We start from the raw sequence: 9,897 nt of genomic DNA on the forward strand, positions 1-9,897 counted from the left end.
CAATGAAAAGCACTCTCATAGTGTCAGAGAAGCATCTTTCATAGTGTGTCAGTCTCATAAACACTAATTTTTATTACATAATTTAAAAAAACATACTTGAAACTACAATCAAGATATCCTTCAGAAAAAAGTAGTAAGCTAAACTACAAACACCTAAAAAAGGTTGACCATCAATTTATACTAAAATGCTCATCACCAATAATAATAAAACTCCACATTCATGAAACTAAAAATTGTTTAATACACATCAGCATTTGACTATAATATTATATCATTGTAATAAATATTATTATATTATGTAGATTGCTAGGGAAAAAAACTGCTGAAATGAATCAATAAATCATTTATTTATTGTTTGAAATGGGTCATTTTACTGAACCAAACTGAGTAACTAAAATGAATCAGATTTTTCCAGCATCTGCGTTTCTATATTATCTCAGTCACACAATAGTGTCATGCTATAGTAATTAGGAAAAGTAACTTGTTACCAGTAAAGCTACGCTGTTTTGGAAAGCTATTGTCAAGCTACTGCAAAATGTAGGTAGGTTAGTGTCGTCACTGCTTTGAATTAGTTACTCCTTATAACATTAGAAGCTAAGAGACAAATCAATAAGGCTTTCGAAAGGTCCCTAGAGCAGATTAACATAGGTTTTAGATGCAGATATGCTAGGTTAAACAGCCAGTGGTCACAACAAGCGGTTGACCTAGAATATATATTTCTAATTGTGTCATTACACTAAACTGGACATCCTTGTGTGTGATGAGGCAGGGAGAGGCAGGGTTCACATGTCCGGCCTGCACATTGTTCAGAGCCATTGTCCCCGGGATTGTCTGGCTCCAGACCTCAGAAACCCTAATTACATGTCTGCAAAAACCACATACAATACCAGACCAACAAGGCAGCTTATCACTTGAGACTCTCCATGCACAATTTTCATCCCCATTGTTTTGCTTTTCTCTGTCTTGTGTCAGAAGTAAAAGGAAACTGATTGTGTGCTCATATACTGTAACAAATAAAGCAAGCAAACAATGAAATGTGCATAGGCATATAAGTGTCCTATGATTTAACAGGGGGCACAGAGTACTGGCCATGGTTTTCAGTGGTCAAATGTAAAACTGTAAAAAGAAACTTCAGTGCGTAATGGGAAGAAGGCTCTTCTTCATCAACAACAACAAATGTGTATGTCTGGGTATTTATAACATTTGTGAGAATTAATGAAAATGTTATTAAAGATCACTGCCTAATGAAAGAGATAACTGATAAAAAGATGAAACAGGCCCACATGCAATCCATAACTTGCTTCTGCTTATCTGGTGTTTCTTCAAAGGCTGCACCAAAAGAACATTAAGGCTATCTGAGTCAGTAATAAGACATGACATACAGAGAAAAACATACAACCAGGGTCAAATATGGTGCTTGTTAAGATAACGAATGCCCCATGTGAACACTATGCTGTACAGCTCTCACATACCCACTCACATGAAACTGAAGCCAAATAACAGACGTTTGCACTAAACTGTATTTTATCCTGAATATTGCAAGTTTTCACTGTCCACAAACATTCCTTTGCGTTCTACATGGCAAAGACCCACATTCTCTGACTAAACAGATGCCAATGAAGTCCAAGCAATAAAAATATATAAATATAATGCATGTTATGTGCCAAATATTAAAGACAGTTACTTTAATGAGGATTACTTTATCCATTTTAGAGCTTCACTTTCTGTATTTAAACTACAATATTATGAAAAATCACGTTTCTTCTAAGATACAGTCTTGCACCCCATAGTTGGCAATGAGAAGATGTGTAGTTTACTGGTCTATATTAAAATAAAACAAGCTACTAAAAGTCAACAGGGAAGCTTGGGCTCTTTTTAAACTGTGCCTCATATAAATAATGCAGAACTTGGTGATTCTTACTAAACTGGATTATAATTGCATTATTGGTTTACGTAGCCTCCTGAAGTATCCCAAAGGGAAGTTCTTTGGCAAAGACTTGCTTTAATATGTCTTGAAATTGTTACCAGCTGACTTGGCTACAGGAAATGCGTCTCTCTTAAAAACCTCAAAGCAAATAATACAAGTAGCATGCAATATACATAACCCTGTTTGGTTTTATTGCCGTCCATTCAATGGCGATATGTAGACATCTTGCCTCTCGGTATTTCATTACAAGTATTTTTGTTTAATACTTTGCACAAACTCCGTGATATCATTTAGTCTCATCAATCTGTCGTCTCCCAGGGCTTAGTTTTATCCACGCTTCTATGAAAGCATCTCTTGACCTTCTAACCCTCCTGAGACTATCATCAGAGCCTTGTGGAGCCAGATCAAACCCATAATAGCCCTGTGTTCTTTTTTCTCTCTTTCTCTGCATGAGACAGGACACAATGTCTTCAGGCAGTGGTGTAAAGTACACCCTGCCAGCAAACTTAGATCTTAAATATCACACTAAGAAGGTATTTCACCTTCTCAGCTTAAACAAGCAGAACTTTTTTTTAGAACCTGTTTACAACTACACTGAATCAGTCAAATAGATACATTTTTTGTATGACATTATGCTTAACTTTGGGCTGTGGGAGAGATTTCATTAGTTTCCTTTTTCAGACAGGCATAGAAAGACAAAGTGTGTTTGGATGGTGACATCATACATGCTGAAGCATTCAAAAGGGCCCAGTGCAGAAAGTCTGGTCTGCATATCTGGTCTGGTATCTACCTGGTCTCCAACTTTATCATCACTTCTACGGAGTGGAGAATAACAAACTCTGAAGGTTCACAGTACAGAACAGAACTTGGAGTAATATAAAAGTAGCCACAGAAATTACCCCCACCCCCCCCCCCCCCCAAAAGACAGAATACATTAGACAAGAAATATCCTACATGTAATATGCCAATTGGAAAATGTGAGAACATTGGCAGGACTTTGACAGGAATCTGAAACGTGGCACCACATCATATTTAATATAGTTAATTGTGAATAGAAAATAAATACATTTCCGTTACTTAGATTTAATAATATAGATTATTACAAAAAATAAAAAAATAAAACTTTAATATTAAAATAAATATATATTTTTATATGTATATTAAAAAACAATCGTGTTATTTGTTTAGTAGAATGTTTAGTAGAATTAGACTATTAGATGCATACTGGATAAATGGATAAAATTTTCATTGCACTTTTTTTTTGTCCATTTCTGTTGATTCAGGTAGTTGTGTTATGTTGTAACGCAAGTTAAAGCACATGTAATTCCATTTGCGTTCCATCACCTTAAACTGTGTGTCTAAAATTCCAAGGTAACTAGTAAATAGAGTAGTAATTCACCCTATCGAATCGTGAATGTAATTAAGAGAAAAGTAAACAGCCCTGGGCAGGCAATAACACGAAGTGGAGTTGATTCAAGAAAACCCTCCGACAGTACTTAGTGAAATTAGACCAGAGCTGATAACATCTACTTACCAAACTTAATTAGTTCAGGCACTCAGATGTTTCAAAGCATTCCAGGCTGTCTATGGTAAGGCTGTCCCATCATAGCTTTTTTTCTTGGCACACACGATACTTCTCAACTGCTGTTTTATCACTGTTATTTGTCATACCAAGACGTGCACCGGTCTAATACAATGGATATTTTAAAGCAGTCGAAAACTCAGCTGTCTTTGATCTAAAAAGGAAAAAGAACCCACACAGAATCTATGAAACAAGTTCAGAGAGAAGACACGTGATTGAGATATACTTTGTCAAAAACAACTAACGCCGCTTTTCGTTGACATCGCGGATGACACGCAAAACACGAAAGCAGAGGGGGGAGCAGGCACACTGGTGTGAATTGAGAAGTCTTTGTTTTCTCAATGCGGCCCCTGCTCCAAACCTCGCTGATGTGAAGGAAAGTCATGCAGTGGTGACTTTCGGCCGTCAGCATCGGGGAGTCCTGCTCCCTTGTCTACTTAAGCCTCTTGATATGAGTGTGAAAGCTGTTGTTAATAAAAGTTTCAAAGGGAGAGATGAAAAGGAGGAGAAATTGAGCAGCCTGGGCAGCATTATTGCCGCTCTGTATGGTGGCCGCCCTGGCGGAGGTGTTCCGCCGACCGCAGGGGCTCGCAGAGGTCGCCGGAGATGTCGCCACCGTCGCCCAAGGGCAGGGGCGAAATCACTCGCCTCTCACAAGCTTCAAAGAGCTGGGCAATTACACTCAAGTAGCCAAATGAATAGATGTCTCAGCTTGCCAGCAGTTTCTTCAGAAAAACAGAGGAAGCCTTTGAGAGGGAGAGGAGGGGAGAGCCACACCTTATGAGTAATGTGTAACAACTCGTTTGATAATTGCAGGGGGAAAAAGCTGCCCGTCTTCTATCCCGAAAAAAGCAACCCGCGCCAGCCGCTGGCTCTGATCGCAGACAGAAAAACCGGAGAGAAAAAGGCAGAGTGGCAGTGCTCCATATGAGCAATGTTGTTTAGAGAAGGCATCCATTGTGAATGCTACTCTCGAGCAGTGGCACATACGAAGTCAGCTTCCCATTGAGTGGGCTGAAAAGGGCCTTTGATTGGAAATTGCTCTGGCAGGAGAGCACACCTGCAGAGAGCGCTCTATAGAGCCTTTTGGAGGGCCCAGCAGCTGCCAGAGCTGTAAGTCTGGGCACCTAGTGGGCCGAAGAATAGAAGCTGTGGAGTCTTTCAATGCAAAGCCACTTAGTAACAGAAGGCATGTGCCAAGCTTGCAAAGGCAGAATGAAAAGTGCCCTTCGGAGTTGACTAAATATCAGGGGGGCACTTCTTCCAAACTCGCCCAACCCCCTCTTGCACTTCTATTTGGGAGAACAATAACAGACCTGAGAGCCCAAACCGCAGAAATATACCAACAATCGCCAGGGAGAGGGGCGAGGAACTCAGCCGGAGTGTGGAAGCCATCAATTACACAGAGCAAAAGTTAAAAACCCAGCGGGACCAACGCATTAGAATGCAGAGATATGCAGGCCTGCAGGCGATGGACGGCTCTACTGTGCTGTGGTCGAGGCCCCAGAAATGTACTGTGTGGAAGAATATGGACCATGACTGAGAAAATTCGACCACAGGCCTCGGTTTTAATGCGAGTTTCCGTCTTTCATTGTTCGGAACGCTATCTTTCGGAGGCTTGTATAATGCAGAATTGCTCTTAAAGGGACAGCGCACCCCAAAAGACTAAAATTTGTCATCATTTAATCACACTTATATCATTCCAAACTTGTGTGAAGATATTTTGAGAAATGCTGTTTTCACTATTTGGACAGAAATCAGTTCAAAATGTCTTCTTGTGAAAAAAGAACAACATGAGGGTGAGTAAACAATGACAGAATTTCCAGTTTTGGCTGAACTGTCTCTTTAAAGATACAACTTCCTGAATGCAGCTGGAACATAATTTTAACAAACGTGGTCTCCGTATAAACACAACATGAGGTTTAACAAGACTTCCACTGTATACCACTTTGGAAAATCTCATCTGAAAGACTTCAAGGGATCAAAAGCAGTTGACTGTCCGGGCACTGAGGTCCCGGATCCCCTCGTGTTCTTTCGGCTGAATCCCTCTGAAGGCGCCGCCTGACACATAGAGAGCCATGTGCAGGAATCACACAAAGCATTGTCAATTGAAGTATCTCCCAGCAGCTAATTTATGATGCCCTCAAAGCAATTTTCACAGTTAGAAAAGTGCAATTGTATTTTCCAGCTCATTAAACCCAAGCACAACAAAGCTTTCATCCTCCCGCAACCCCCTCCCTCTCTTTCCACCCCTCCAACCCACAGTCTGCATTTCAAAAGAGGCAACATGAAAACACAAGCCTCCGCTAAGTGTAAAATAAACATTTCGCTCTCATTTCTATGTTTTTACGGTCACCAACAGGAATCTCTTTGCGCGTACGGCACGGATGAGAGCGCGGGGGCTTGAAGTGTTCATAAATGTGGCGCAGCTTAGATTCAGTGAGAATTTAAGGCTTGTTTATTCAGAGGGCCTCTTTCCTCTCCTCCCTCCCCTTTGTTCTGGGTTTCATGGGAGGACTTGGAAATTGTAATCTCAGGACAATCAGCCTGACTTATTTGTTCAGGCCCTGTCTCACTCGTAATCGCAGTAAACCCTTTAAATCATGTGAGTACCTGTTAAAGAGCCTCACTGTGGGTGCCTGCATTCCCCGGCCTCTGAAATCTCTCTGCTTGAAACACTCTCTCAGTATCAAGTGCTTAATAAGTGTTAGCAGTTAAATCAATCTCATGTTAAAAAGTCCTCTTGATAGATGGATCTTGTTTAGTTTTGATCTTTGTTTGTAGGACTTGAAAACGGTTTGGTTTCTGGGGTTCTTTACGAGTATGATGCTAGAATATGCTGACTATGACTTCTTTTCTTGTCTGTTTTTGACTGTGAACTCTGAGCTTCTAATTATAAACAAGAACCAGCATATCTGCCACAAAGAAATCAGGAATTACATTTGCAATGATTCAAATGACAAACATGGTCTTTGAATACACAGAAGTATCAATGACGTACAGACAAATGCTTTTGGAGTGGTTGACAAGTAGGCTCTGCACAAGAACTGCCACTTTGATGCAATACTACATTTCTGCTGAGGGAAACGTGCTCTGAGGAACATTAAGTGCTGGTTTTCTGTCAGGCTTCAATCAAAGTTGGACTGAAGAACCAAAAGGGATAATTCACACTTCTGTGGAAACCTAACTCATCGATTCATACAGAGAGATTTTGTGGACAGAGTGAGAGCGGATGGAGCATTTGAACGTGTGGACACATTCTTTGGTTCCTCACTAAACCACAAAATGGCCACAATTAGTTTCTCATCCCAACAGTCAAAACCATGTGACCACGCTCATTGTCCTTTGCTTTCCCTCAAAAATCTTGGCTTGAATCTACAGCTAAAGTCCAGAAAAATTGCCTCAATTGTCCGCCGTCATCTTTGTGGTGCACCTTAAGTGTTATTTGCTTTTTAGTGTAATGGATATTACATTTCCACTGGAGCAGAAGAGAAAAGGAGAAAGTGACTGTAAATGCCAGTAAATGAAAAAAAAATATGCTTAGTCTGTCAGGGCATGCAATTAAACTTGATAAACTTGAACATTTAGGCAATTCCCTCACAGCATGTTTTATAAATGATCCTGACATGAAAATGACACTGCAAAGCCTCATCTCATTTTCTCAAAATCTACTTGCACACAACAATATCCTCTCATTAAAGGGATAGTTCATCCAAAAATTTAAATTCTGTCAACATATACTCACCCTCATGTTGTTCCAAACCTGTATGACTTACTTTATTCTGTGGAACACAAAAGAAGATATGTTATTTGGGACATATGCCAAAATTTCTTAAAGAAAAAAATCTGAAAGTCATACAGGGGGATAAACAACATGAAGATGAGTGAATGATGACAGAATCCCCCACTTCATAAAAAAAGTCTGATTTATTGTCTCTCATGAACCTCTTAAGACCCTGCGCCTCATATGAGGACATTATATTTTAGTGAATTTCTCTGAGACTATACATGCCACAGTTTTAAGTCTGGATGTCCTGTACAGAGCACATTCAGGGCTTTTCAGAGATATCAAATGATTGGATGTTTCACCATGACCACTCCCTCTGCTTGGTCTTCAAAAATGTCTGAAATTAATTTAGTGACACTCTTATAGAAATATGATAATATTTTGTAATTATCATTTAAATCTGTCAACTTTTAAATTGTGTGTCATAAATCAACATCTCAGGAAAACGTTATGGGGTTTCAAATCAAAATATGACCTTCTGTTACGAAACAGGACGTTGATTTCATACATGTCCTCATATGAGGACACCGGGACTAAAAGCATGTTTATTACGTATTTTGGGAGACATAACAAATGAATAGGGAAAGAAATGATGTTTCAATATTCTATGAAATATTATATATTATTATGAAAATCTGGTCAATTATTACTCCCATTATTATACTTCTTTCTTCATTACATGTTGCTCCAAAAATACATTAATATGCAAATTAGATTTAGTTTAGATACATTGCATATAATGAGAAAACCCGTTTATGGCCATTTTACACACATTTTGCATAAAGAAAAAAGGTATATCGAATCATTCTGTTATAATATAGTTGAGACTCATCTTTATACAAAGATTGGTTAAAAAAAAAATCTTAAACTAAAAATGTATTGGTGATTTAAAAAATCCATTGTTTTTGCCCATGCATGTTCATTCATGTCTTTTTAGTTTTTCAAAGAAATTGAGCCCCGATGTCCTCAGACGATTACATAGCATAACTTATGAATGAAATATCTATTTTTTTATTTTTTTTTACATTATTCTAAATGCTCTAAACAATTTAAAGACAAATGAAAATTTTTGCCTAAAACTTTTTTCTCGGGTCTTAAAGTTAAACAAGTTATTTCTACAAAAGAAAACCATGTATTTCTTTTAAAAAATATAAACCAATTAATGGTGTAACAAGCTGTATGTGTTCAGTTTTCATTGCTGACTACTGAATAATTTCATTTTCCTCTTCTTTGTTTTCTCTTTGTGCTTTGTAGCTAGTAAAGTTAGCCAGCTAACAAGCCATAAAATAGCAAAATACTGTGCCCAAGAGAGTCATTCATTTGGTTATGCTGCTTTAAATGATGTTTCAGTTGAGTTTCAGACTAAGGTTGGCATTTGGGTTATTTTCAATAAAATACCATTGATTTTTATTGCACATACATACATATCTGATATGCACTTGTTCGTTTGCACAAAACACTCCATGACCACAAATCATTTTTAATCTATGCATACAAAATAATGTGTATCAGTTTGTATAAAAATGAATGAGAAATGGATGGGCTGCATTAATAGGTTCATGGCTCTGTGGTGGGTTCAATCTCTCAGCTGGGATGCTCAACAGTTCATGGGCGGCTTACCCTTATAATTGTTCCAAAACATGAGTGCGACAGTTGAGCTAAAGCAGGCAAGATTTTTCTGTGGGGAAGTCAAATGGCTTTAGGATTGGGACCATGATGTTAGCCTAAACTGATTGGGTCAGGTCAAGCTCTTGTTAAGTCAAATAAAAGGTCAAGATACTTTCTACTTATCCGTGTCACCCGAGGCCTCTGTTTTAAGTGCCCCCTCTGGGCAGAGTGAAAAATCTTAAGGAAACCCTATGCGCATGGACATAAACACAAGCCCAACTTGCCAAAGCAGTTTCCCTTTCGGGGTAGTTAAGCATTTATGAGGTCTGACCTCCGTCGGTTTCACTCGCAATAACCCATTGGGTTCTAGTTCAAAAACGGCAAGAGAACGCTGGTCAGAAATTGAAGAAATACTAGAGAAATAACTCGACCCAGGCCTGTTCCTAAACCGTTTATCTTAAGCAACAAGTTTTATTCTGTTTAAACAAACTACTACTATCCACAGATGACATATCTCAATACAGTATTTGAATGTGACACTCTCAGGTCACTTGATAAACTTAACAAATAATAAAATAAAGAGACAACAAAAATGAACCCGTAACAGACACCTCAGTCTAGAGCAATATAGGTTTTGTTAACATTTACATAACACTTTTTGGAGGCCTGGGATTCAATTGCTGCTCTTGTTTGCTGTCACTGATACAGCAATAATCATTATCCAAGCGGTAATTCTCCCCAGATTTGGCAAAGTCATGATTGTGAGATGTAAATGATAGTTTTAATTTTCCCTCAGTGGGATACAGGCGTTGCGCTCTGCCTACGTCTGTCACATCAACACTTCATCTTGGCCACCATTTCACAGAGGGCTATAACTGTGTCCCATTGTGCCTCCGACAAGGGTTTAAGGTTCCAATTGTCTCTATAAAACCCGGGAACAATGCTCAGATGTAATCCTGTTGGAGCTTGATGCCACTTGCTGGATTTTTATGC

The sequence above is a fragment of the Barbus barbus genome (assembly GCF_936440315.1).
Source record: "Barbus barbus genome assembly, chromosome: 18".
Classification (NCBI taxonomy): Eukaryota; Metazoa; Chordata; class Actinopteri; order Cypriniformes; family Cyprinidae; genus Barbus; species Barbus barbus.